This window comes from Salvia miltiorrhiza, chromosome 3, assembly GCF_028751815.1.
Source record: "Salvia miltiorrhiza cultivar Shanhuang (shh) chromosome 3, IMPLAD_Smil_shh, whole genome shotgun sequence".
Lineage (NCBI taxonomy): Eukaryota > Viridiplantae > Streptophyta > Magnoliopsida > Lamiales > Lamiaceae > Salvia > Salvia miltiorrhiza.
This window is the reverse complement of record NC_080389.1, coordinates 51,931,683-51,943,909: the sequence shown is the minus strand read 5'-3', so window position 1 is coordinate 51,943,909 and position 12,227 is coordinate 51,931,683.

Here is a 12,227-nt window from a genome sequence, read left to right as displayed (position 1 = left end):
ATTGTGAAATTAAGTTGGACGCAAAAATTATGAGACGTGCTCCTTTGAGCGATGTGAACTCTTATCTATGAACAACGAGGTTGTTTAGGGTTCAAACTCCGCCAATCCTCCTATCCTAAGTTATATAAAAAAAAAACAAAAAAAAAACCCTAAGGGAAATATCTACCATCATTTTTCACTATTATATCTATTGTTTTAATAATATTTTGTATAAAATCAATTTCATTATATTATTATGAGTTGTATTGAATTACTCTCTCCGTCCCATTTGTATTGGCCCTCTTGTCATTTTGGACTGTCCCAATTGTATTGGCTCATTTATTAAAATAGCAAAAATAAGGGCTTTTAAATGGGCAAAAGTAAAGCACTTCACATACTTAACTCATAAATAAAGGCTTTCTTAATCTCCGTGCCCAAAAGTAAGGGGACAATACAAATGGGACAGAGGGAGTATTATTTTAAAAGGTTAAAATTTTAAAAAATTATACTCCCTCCGTCCCTGAAATAAGTTCATCTTTTTCCATTTTGGGACGTCCCCCAAATAAGTTCCTCTTTCTTTCTTTCCATTTTTGGACAACTACCCCACCACTAATAATACTTTATTTATTCTTACTTTTCACTTTTTCACCACTTCCAATACTAATTATAACACTTTTTCACATTTTCACCACTCTCAATACTAATTATAACATATTTTTATCTACTATCAATACACTTTACCAATTTTTCTTAAAACCCGTGTCGTCCCCAAAGAGGAACTTATTTCAGGGACGGAGGGAATATATCATAACTTTGAATTTATCAATCCTAATAAAGATTTATTAACTAATAAAAACTAAAAAATATTTTAAAAATAATTATATACTTTTAAAAAAAAATTGTTACAATCAAAGAAAGGAAAAAAAAAATCAATTCACACTCTCTCTAGCTCCTAGGGTGACTCGAACTTTCGACCTATATTGATTGGAGGAGAAGCGTCTTACCAACAGACTGCGCTTCATCGTCAAAAATAATTATATACTTACTCCAATTGAAAGTAATGAAGCCTAATTAATGTAGTAATTCATAAATTAAACAAAAAATACAAAATTAAAATTGAAGAAAAAGATAAGAAGGCAAAAAAAAAAAGAGAGAGACGCAAGATGGAACATTAAATTGGAGAGGCATGTTTGTTTACGTGAAGGAGAGAGGGGGTAAAATAGTCCTTAAGAAGTTAGTAGTAGTTTGAGTGCATGGGGAATAGAGAGGTGATAAGTCCATCACATCAACAACACCTTTTATTCCGATCAAAAAGGGCCGAAATGTCTGACGGCTGTGATTAATTATCCATCAGCCAATTAATTGATGCATAATTCAATTTTGTCGTATTAAATCAGCAAAAGTTGGTCTATCAGTGTTTGTAGCCTGCATTCCTATCATCTCTTTGCTCTTTGCACCCGAAAAACAAACAAACCGCATTGGAAATGTGAATCTAACATAAATTCTAAATATTATGCATTTCCTTTTTCTCAATTTTGCATGCGCTTTTTCTACCTCTACTTGAGGTATTCACTATTGAGTGAGTGTATTACCAAATTACTCCATCCATCCCACCATTTTAGTCCTTAATTTTATTTTGAGGTGTCCCAAAAAGATAGTTCACTTTTCTAATTAATACTATATAAAAATATTATTTTTATTAAATTAACCTTATTTAATGCTTCACTTAAATGTGAAAAGGATGTGTAAAAATAATAAATAAGGGTATAAAAAATAAAAATATAAAAATTAAATGCATTTTCTTATTATGTGTGAAAAGTGGGAGAGGACTAAAATGGTGGAACGGATGGAGTATTTACTTCTACACTATGCGGAAGAGAATATATACTTCTCTTAACTTTAATTAGGTATATAAATTGTAATTTCACCAATACATATTACTTACACAAAAAAAATCACATTTTTTTAAAGTTTTAATGTATTTTTAAGGTGTATAGTTGTATCTTACGTAAAATTGTCAATGCATAATGTTAAACACACAAGTACTTATCAAATATTATAATAACACGAGCTTTTACTCCACCAAACAATATAATGTCATGAAGATTTTCCCTAAAAAATACTGCATGCTTGAATTGAAATTTGATATTCTATTTGTTTCCATGTAATAATTTCATTGTGAATTTGGTTTTGGGGTTTGAGATTAAGGAAAGACAATTAATATCATTGTAATTCATTTATCCCATTATTCATGGCTTATATTCTTTTTTGGATTGTTCCAATATAACATGATATATTTTATTTTTGCTTTTTGTGCCATAATTAGGGCTTAATTTATAACTTAACTAAGCCATATATTTAAACTCAAATCATACACTTTGTTGTAGACTATACCCACCGACTCTCTTTCTATGTCTCATCTATCTTCGCGCCATTTGATCCAAACCCGAATTCGATGGCCTATTTCTCATTTCACCCACTGACTCTTTTTCTCTCTTCTTCGCGTTGCCTCCCCTATCTAGTGCAAATCCTAATCTAAACCATTGCTGTGATGAAGTTCGATTGTCCACAATTCACAGTATATAAGCAACGCGATGGTTTCCGACACTAAAGATTCACTCTCCATTTTCTCACCGTGTGCGAAGGTTTATTTTATGTGGTCAATGTTCGAAGGAGAAATGGAAGAGATCGAGAAATCTTGGATCGACATAAGTTTTGATTAGATACAAAAGATCTCCTGATGACGATGATCAACCAATGTAATTAGATTGTATCTCACTTGTTAGGGAACATGCTTTTTATTTTTTAAAGTATCACCTAGGGGGAATCACACAATCAGAGATTTTAAGCCTATCATAATTAAAGAAGTGTATTAAATTACAACTCAAGTCTGACGGTGCATGAAGTCAAGTCTATTGATTAACAAGCGTGTTGAGTGATAAGATCAAGAAAGAAAGTCAGCTGAGAAGTGACGTCAGCATACTTAATACCTCAGCCAGGTGCAGATCTAGGGGGACTGAAGCCCCCTCCCAAATTTTGAGTTTTTTTAATATATATATATATATATATATATATATATATATTATGAGTGCGCTCCAATGAAACCCTTATTTTTTGTTAGACACTGAGACCCTTATTTTTCAATGAATAAGACATATATACTGATGAACAAGACAGTACATAATAATGAATAACGAAATTTAAAAAATTTGTAATGAATAAGACATATATACTGATGAACAAGGCAATATATACTGATGAACAATGCAGTATATATTGATAAATAACGAAATTTAAAATATTTTGCTCCATCCAAGATTCGAACCCTGAGAAAAAAAATTATCCTCTAGGTACAATATCGGCAATAGAATTGATAAAATAAACGTACGAGATCGTGTCTAAGATCTCACTAAAAATAGGGGGTGTCATTGTTTACCAAGTCCGTTGGCGTTCTCTTAACCACGTAAAACATTGTGTCCATTTCCTTTATGTACTTTACTTTGCATATTATTAAATTATCATACAATCAACACACAATCACTTTAGCACATTCATTACATACTTTCAGTCATCTAACTTGAACTCAACTGACTAATATGCTTGAACCGATAACAACTTAAAAAAGATTTACTAAGTAAACACGCGAGTAGCTTAACCACTACACTTTTGTACCAAAATAAGGTATATGTGCAACGGATAAGCAATTTGTTGTCAGTATGTTAACTAATTGATATACACATGATCAAGTCGCTTAAAAGCTAGATGATAAATAAATGGGTTAAGTATCAATTTCACCCCTAACGTGGAGGCCCTTATTACGTTTAGCACCCTATGGGCAAGGGTGTGTCAACTAAGCCCCTGAAGTACCTAATTTCCTCCAATTAAGCCCTCTAACTTAACAGAGAGTTAACACCGTTAACTTTTTTAATTTTTTTATTTTGTTGGTGGTGGGACCCACACCTTCTTCTTCTTCACCAAACTCACCGGAAACACGCTGAACAAATTCAGGAGGGAGAGAGAGAGACGACGGTTGGTGCCTTCGTGCGACGTCAATTTGTGAATGGTCCGTGCCCGAATCGTGGAGGTGGAAGAGCTGCTGCAGCTGCCTCTGGAATGCGCCCGAGCCCGGCATTTTGGGTCAGCTGCGGGCCTGCGCAAATCTCCGCTTCACGAGAAAGCGGATGGGAAGGTGGATGAGGGCGGAGATGAAGAAAATCACGGCCACAACTACGATTATGAAGAGGGTTACATCGCTGATTCTGTTCCCGAAAGCTAATTGAATCCAAGACATTATATAATTTTGTATTTCCCCTACCACCACATTTGAATTGAAGCGGAGAATTCTTGTAATTTGAAGTAAAAAACTAATCTTTAGCAGAATAGGGTGAAGGTCATTTGGTCGAACACTTGGTGGGGAGGAATGGCGGAACCCTTTCTGTTGTGTTCTGCAAATGTGATTACGAGGTTGGAAGTGAGTGTGGCTAGCTTTGCTGCTGCTGCTTCATGAGAGAGCTTGTCTAAGTTAATCATGGAGTAGAGAGAGAGAGAATGAGCGGTTGTGGGGGATAAGGATGAAGGGATGGATTAAGTTTCCGGCGTGCTTCTGGCGAGCTTGGTGAAGAAGAAGTTGTGGGTCCCGCCACCAATAAAATAAACAAATAAAAAAAATATAAAAAGTTAACGGTGTTAACTCTCCGTTAGGGCAGATGGCTTAATTGGAGAAAATTAGGTACTTCATGGACTTAGTTGACACACCCCTAGTCATTGGGTGTTAGACGTAATAAGGGCCTACACGTTAGGGGTTAAATTGATACTTAACCCTAAATAAATTAACTGGACAAAGTCAGCTCACTCGTCATCTATTGATCAAGTCGCTTAAAAGCTAGATGATATTTGCTGGATGATATGACTTATCTTCAGTTAAGTTAAACCAACAAAGAAAAGTGTATAGCTTATGTATTTTTCCTCTCCCTCCCAATACACTGATATTTATTCACGAGGACTGGCAATTTATCTAGGGTGCATTTTATCCAATCAATAAAACTAACCTACTACATAAAGTAATTCAATTCCGACCGTATCATTTGATTTTTTTTTTCAAAAAAAAATTATATTTTAACTATTTTATTGTATTGTCCATATTGTAACAATTTTTTATTTGAAAAAATAAAGTAAAAATATTAAATTCTAAAAAAATAGCCATAATGTGGACAATACAATAAAATAGCTCGATCCTTTTTTATTTAAAGGATAAATTAAATAATGTATCTTTTTTCTATTTGACTAGTTTATTGCTAGTTGTAATGTGACTGCATAAAATTAATTGATTTTTATAACAAATCCTATATTTTATTTTCATGGGTGTTCGCGGTTTCATTTGTGTGGTTTGGCACTAAAACCAAGCCAAACAATATAATAAAATTTTGTGATTTTATTAAATCAAATCAAATTGTATTAATATCAAAGCTAAAATCAAACTGTATTAACACGGTTTGGTGCAATTTGGTTTACAGTCTACACACATTTTTCATTTTTCTACTTAATAATAATTAAAATCAAATATCTATAAGGCCCTTTAAAAAAGGAAAATGTAATATACTTAAGAAATAAAACTAAAAATATCGAAACACGAAAAGAAAATTTTAAGACATGAATTAATTGAGTTTATGAGTCTCTAAGCCTAAGATGTCCACACTATCACACCTATATTTGTTTGTGACAACATTGTATAGTAAAAAATCAAAAGTAAAAATGGGCGGCAACTAATTACTATCAAGGATAGGCGGATGGCAAGAATGGGTGAATGAGGCTTAGGATTTAATATTTTAACTCTAATAAGTCTACGTCGTCAAATAATAATAATAATAATAATAATAATAATAATAATTATAGAGTATAATAAGTCATAGTAAATAAATAAATATAAATCTTAACCTTTTCGTATGTGACGAATAAAAATTCAACTAGTATATTATTGGATGAAAAGGATTGATTTTCCCTTTTTCTTGAAAAACGAAAACCAAAAAGCAAGGCGCGGAGCCGACAGTAACACGGCGGCGGCCGCCGTGCTGTCCCCTCTCTTCGACTGAGAAAGCGACGCCTAACGGCAAATGGTACCGCGTCACACGTGTCGCGAGCCCATTGGCTGGTCGTGGAGTACGGAGGATCCCGCAGAGCATGCGAATTCCATTTCCGGGTCTTATATTCCTCGCTTGCATACAATATGAATCTGACCGCCAATTTCGATACCCATTTTTTACGGTTTTACCCTTTTACCCTCTTTCCTTTACCATTTTCACTTTGTCTTACCTTGCTTCATAGTTTTGTCTTGCTTGATTGGAATTTTAAATTTTACACTTATATTTATTCCGAAATAGAAAGTGGTGGCAGAGGGGAATTATTTAGATTTATGTTTATTCTGAAATAGAAAGTGGTGGCAGAGGGGAAATTTTTTAACCAGCTGAACAAGTATGGGGAATTTTTATTTAAACTAACATTTTCCTATAATTGTATGGGTAAAATCCAAGAAAATCTAACTCACTTTACCTTCTCTCATAAACGAAAATGTTTGTGTTTTATATTTAATTTTTCTGTCTTTTTCTTTCTTTTTTTCGTTTTTGAATTAATTTGTCATGTGATTTGGTAATTGTAACATGACATTTAAAATTAGGCTTGTGCATTGGTCGGTTCGGTCAATCGACCGACAAAAAAACGAATAAATCGATGATTTAAAATAAAAAATCAAATTGACTGATTTTACCATATAAATTGATCAAAAACTGAACCGATGAGAATTCAATTTTCGGCCTACCGAACTGAACTAGTCGAATTACCAAACAGTTGTAGCTCAAGAAATTAACAATTAATATGCACTACAAACTATTCTCTCAATAAAAAAATTGTACTACAAGCTACGTCTAAATGAATGAAAAACATATTTTTTTCTCTGATTCAAGAGTGGAGGGAGAGTCAGACAGGAGAGGCCAGGTGCGTAGGGGTGCGAAGGAGGCGAGACGGTGCAGACTTCGAGAAACAAGGTAGTGCGGCGGAGAAGGCGAGTGTATGGCGGAGGATGAGCGAGAGGGAAGCGCAGCGAGGACTTGGAAGTGACATGGGAGGGGCCGACAGCTGGTGGTGAAGAATTTGAGTGTGGCGCTATTTGGGATTTGGGAGAAAGGATGAGAGTAGAACATGTAGGGTTTGGGCTTGGGTGGGTGGGGAATTAGACATAGATTTCAGGGCGGACAAAGGCAGATCGGGGCGCAGCGGGCCGTGGAGAGCCATATGAAGGCGCCACAACAAGGATAGATGCGCAATAGAGTTGGCAGACAGTAGGAAGATACGGTTGACTGGAGGCAGACTAGGTCACGAGAGAGAGTGAAAGAGTTAGGGTTGGGTGATTTGGGGAAATTAGGTTAATTATTAAATTAAAAGGTAATAAAAATATATAAAAAATAAATTTAATATATCAGATTCATATGACGACTTCGTGAAACATCTTTCTTGCTTTGTGCCTCAACTGATCGCCAAAAAGAGTATCACCACAACCTATCGAACCAACAAAAAAAACCAATTGAAAATCGCTCAGTTTAGTTGGCGGATTCGGTTTCTGCACACCCCTATTCAAAATGCTCCAATAATATCACTACATGTGAATTTGTTGTAAAATTAACACTTTCAATTTGTTTTTATCACACGAATATTGACATGTATGGCATGCCTCATCGAAGTTGGCGCGTCCAAGTTGAGATTGCACGACCTCGAAAAGTTTGATTTGATCAATATTACACTCGATATGTTAACTTTTCGATGATAAAAATAGTTGAGGATGTTAACTTTGTAACAATTGAAAACGTGTTGATATTAATGTAATATTTCAAAGGTCATACTCCCTCCGTCCTTCATAAATGTATCAGTGCGAATTTTAAAAAATATTTGGTAGATAATGTGTTGAGTTGAAAAAGAGTCCTACTACTTTTAGTTGTGATGTTTTTAAGGGATAAAAATATAAGGAGTTGTGTGATGTCATTTCCACATAGACGTGATACATTTGCAACGAACAAACGAAAATAGAAAATGTTATAAGTGATCATTCGTGCAATAATGGACAACTGACCGTTGTTGCTTTTTTTTAAGATTGACCACTGAAATTAAAACTAATATTTTCGGATTGGGGTTTGGCAAATAAAATAACGAACTTGTTCAAGATTGCAATTTTAACATGACTTTTGAAGTGTGGCAAATTAAATCATTACCTTCTCAATTTTAGCAATTTCGTCCCCCAATTTTTTTTGGTTGTCGGATTATTGAATTAGAGTTTACGTGAATTAGTTCGCCACATATATAATATTCATCTTACGACGTTGTTTGCAACAAAATTACTATATATTGAAAATTAAGGTGCCGATACATGATACAATCCTTTTGTAATTTGTGAAAAAGTTTAATTGAAATTTTACGAAACATCGTCATTTAGGTCTCTTAAAAATGAGGTCGTCTTTACTAATCCATGAAGCTTCAATTCAGCACTCCGGCAATCGAAGAAAAATTGGGAGGACTAAATTACAAAAATTGAAAAGGTGGTGATTTAATTCGTCACACTTCAAAAATCACGTTAAAATTACAATCTCAAACTCATTTGTAATTTTATTTTTCAAAACTCTTTTCGGTTATGTAACCCGAGGTTTCAGAGTCATTAGATTAAGATACAATGTCCTAAATAATAATTTTGTAATCACAAAAACTTGGGTGCAATCAGTTGCACTTTGTAACCGGGTTGACCTGCATCTAAAATAGTGTTATTTATACGGTTGAGATTATGATATGGATTCAAGTTAAGATACAAATCATGATTTAAGTGAAGGTGCAATCGGTTGTAACCAAGACTCTTTTGTAATTTCATTTCAACTCAATACGTATGAAAAAGGAATAATAAAATTGAGAGTGATTATTCGCGTAAAAAAAAATTCGAGAGTGATTATTAACACCACTACTTATCTTTTCCCTCAAAAAAAAAAAAAACACCACTACTTATCTCATACTTTATTCAAACTTCATTCGCATGAAAATAATTAATTATAATGCATTACCTGGCATTTTCATCATCGACAATAGCTGAACAACTGCAAGCATAATACCATCCAATAAAATGGGTAAGCTAGGAATAAAGTACTTTTGGGCCCTCCAACATTTGGGATTTTTAGTTAATTTGATCATTATATATTCCGTTCATACAGGATTATTGTCGAAAAATACCTAAATTTTATTAAATTTTTAATTTATATCATAACTTTTTATTTTTATAAAAAATACATAAATTTAGTATTGATTCTGAATCATTTCACGGTGGACAATTTCGCACAAATCCGATCTGATGTCGCAGAGAAAAATCGCAAATCGTGGGACTATTCAAATTAGATTTGGACAAAATTGCCATACTCCGTCCTATTGTTGATCTACAACATTGCTTAAACTCTTAATTAGTGGATTATTTTATTCAGATTAAAATTGGGCGAAATTGTCATATTTATGGGATAATTGAAAATCAATTTTCAATTCATATAGTATTTTCTAACAAAACCAAAAAAAACAAAAAAAGTTATGACATAAACGGTAAACCAAAAAATTGAAAAACTTTAGGCATTTTCCAGCAAAAAATGTTGGAAAAACTTTAGGCTAAAAAATTGAAAAACTTTAGCCATACCCCTTTTGTAACCATGGCGTTCTTTTATTTTTCACCATATTTACAATTAGGTTCCTGCACTTTTTATTTTATTCTAAAACGAGTCCACGCATTTTGATTAATTCTAAATATATAAGATACTATTTCTTTTTGATAAATTACATAATATAAGATTTATTGTTTGCAGATAATATACACCAATTGTTATTTCAAATATGACTTAATTCTACTATGTACAACACAACCTTAGAGTATTATTTTGTCATTGTAATGTCAACTTGAATGAGGTCAATTAGAAACGAGGTGACAGTCGCACCGCATGCATAAGCATATGTGTATTATGCATTTGTACATCAACTCAACTTTTTCTTGATTAAAATCAGCACGTAACTAAGGGACTATTGTCATAAATAACACGAACTATACATTATTTCCAATTTGTAATTCCATTTTTGTATCTTTAGGGAGGGATCCATTTTTGTTGAATGTCACTAATTGCAGTTTTACCATTTAGCCTAAGGATCAAAATTTATTATAATTAAATTGAGTTCAATGTCTCAATTTAATTCGAGTGAAAGAATATGGGTCCAACAAAAAAATGGCAATTTAAATGAGATTAATTGATTGTCTCACCTTTTCGCATGCTGATTCTTTTTACCTGTAATTAACTTCGTAAATAAAGTTTTTCATTAGCGTTTCTGATTCGGTCGGCGATACAGTGGATTACTCCCTCCGTTCCAATAATAGTATCTCATAATTTTTGGGCACAAAAATTAAGAAATATGTTAAAAATAGATAAAATAAATTGATGAAAATTATTTTAATATTAGATATTGGGAGATAATATATTACCAAAAAGGGAACAAGGCATTTGTATTGAGACGTCCTAAAAAGGAAAGTGGAACATTACTACTATTAGGACGGATGAGAGTATTCTTTTGTAGGGAAATAGCGCCAAAATCCACCAACTTTGGACAAATTCTCATTTTTTCCATGACTTTCAAATATTAGTGTAAAATATATAAATTTTTGTTTGAGTCTAATTTTTCCCACGGTGAAGTCTTTTGGCCATACTTTTGCTGACTTGAAAACGACGTCGTTTGATAAAATAGATAAAACAACGTGGTTTTAGTCATTGATTTAATTAACAGCCCTGATTTTCTCCTAATTTTATATTTATTTCTTATACTCTCATTCGTGCACAAACACTGATAAGTCACTGTCTCATCCCTTTCTTGTGGAGCCGTTGGAATTGTCGTAGAAAATTATTGTTTATTAAAGATTAATCTTGTTTGTTGTCTAGGATAGGGGTGCAATTTATGGGAAAAATCATACTCAATCAAAAGTTATGTATTTTACGCTAATATTTAAAAGTCATGGGAAAAATGAGAATTCTCCCAAATTAGTGGATTTTGGAGCTATTTGCCCTATTTTGTATTCCCTCTATCTCATCAATAATGTTTCATTATTTTTTAGCACGAAAAAAAAATGTATTTTATGTATAAAGTGAGTTTGTAAAAGATATTTAAGGATTATTTTAAGTGAGTTGATGTATAAAACAAATTAGACCAACCATTAATAATATTTTAAATAGTTAATTATTTTTACTAAAAAATATGAGACATAACTAATGAGATGTTCCAATATAATAATTGAGATATTGTTAATGGGACTGAGGGAGTAACTAGTACAAAGATACTTATTCGTCTGTTTCTTTTTTTACCTTTTGAAATAAGAAATTTAATGAATGCCTTTAATTTTTCTATGGTCGGTTCTGCTCAAATGTGGAAAGAATTTCAATATTAATTTGTGTTTTGTAGGTCCATACATAATTGAGGACGAAAGATAAATTGAGTGATTCACTGACGCATACAGCATACTTGGCTTTGTGAAAAATTAGAAGTCGAATTTTATTTGAATAAGATGCTAAATATTGAGTACACTTGCTCGGGTTTGCGATTCGAGCATAAATATAACAGATTAATTAGATAAGATTATAATTAAAATTAGGATAAAATTGGTCTATAAGTAACACTAAAACGTCCATTCGTGCGATGCACGACGAACATCAAAATTAAATGATATGTTTAATAAATAAAAAATATTAAATAAAATTAAAAAAATATTATTATTAAAATGCGATTATATATAAAGAGAAAAAGAAAGAAAAAACCTAAAAACCCTTGAAAGCACATGAAAAGCAGACTAAGGGCCGAGACTCATTAAAATATTTTTTACAGAAAATCCATAGGAAAAAACCGCAAAAAGGAAAAAGAGTGCTCGTCTAAAAACATAAACGAAACCAAAGAAGGTGGAAGAGCGAAAAGGAAAGTTTCAGGGACTCCGGCTTCACATACAGGACAATAAAATCTTGAATTAGAAACGTATATTTTCAACTTTGTATAAAGTATAATGATAATTATAGTTATTAAATAAATTTAAATTATTTGATAATTATTAAAATGCAATCAAATATAAAAAGAAAAAGAAAACCTAAGAAAAACCCTTGAAAGCACAAAAAAAACAGACTAAGGGCCGAACCTTATTAAAACCCTTTTACGGAAAA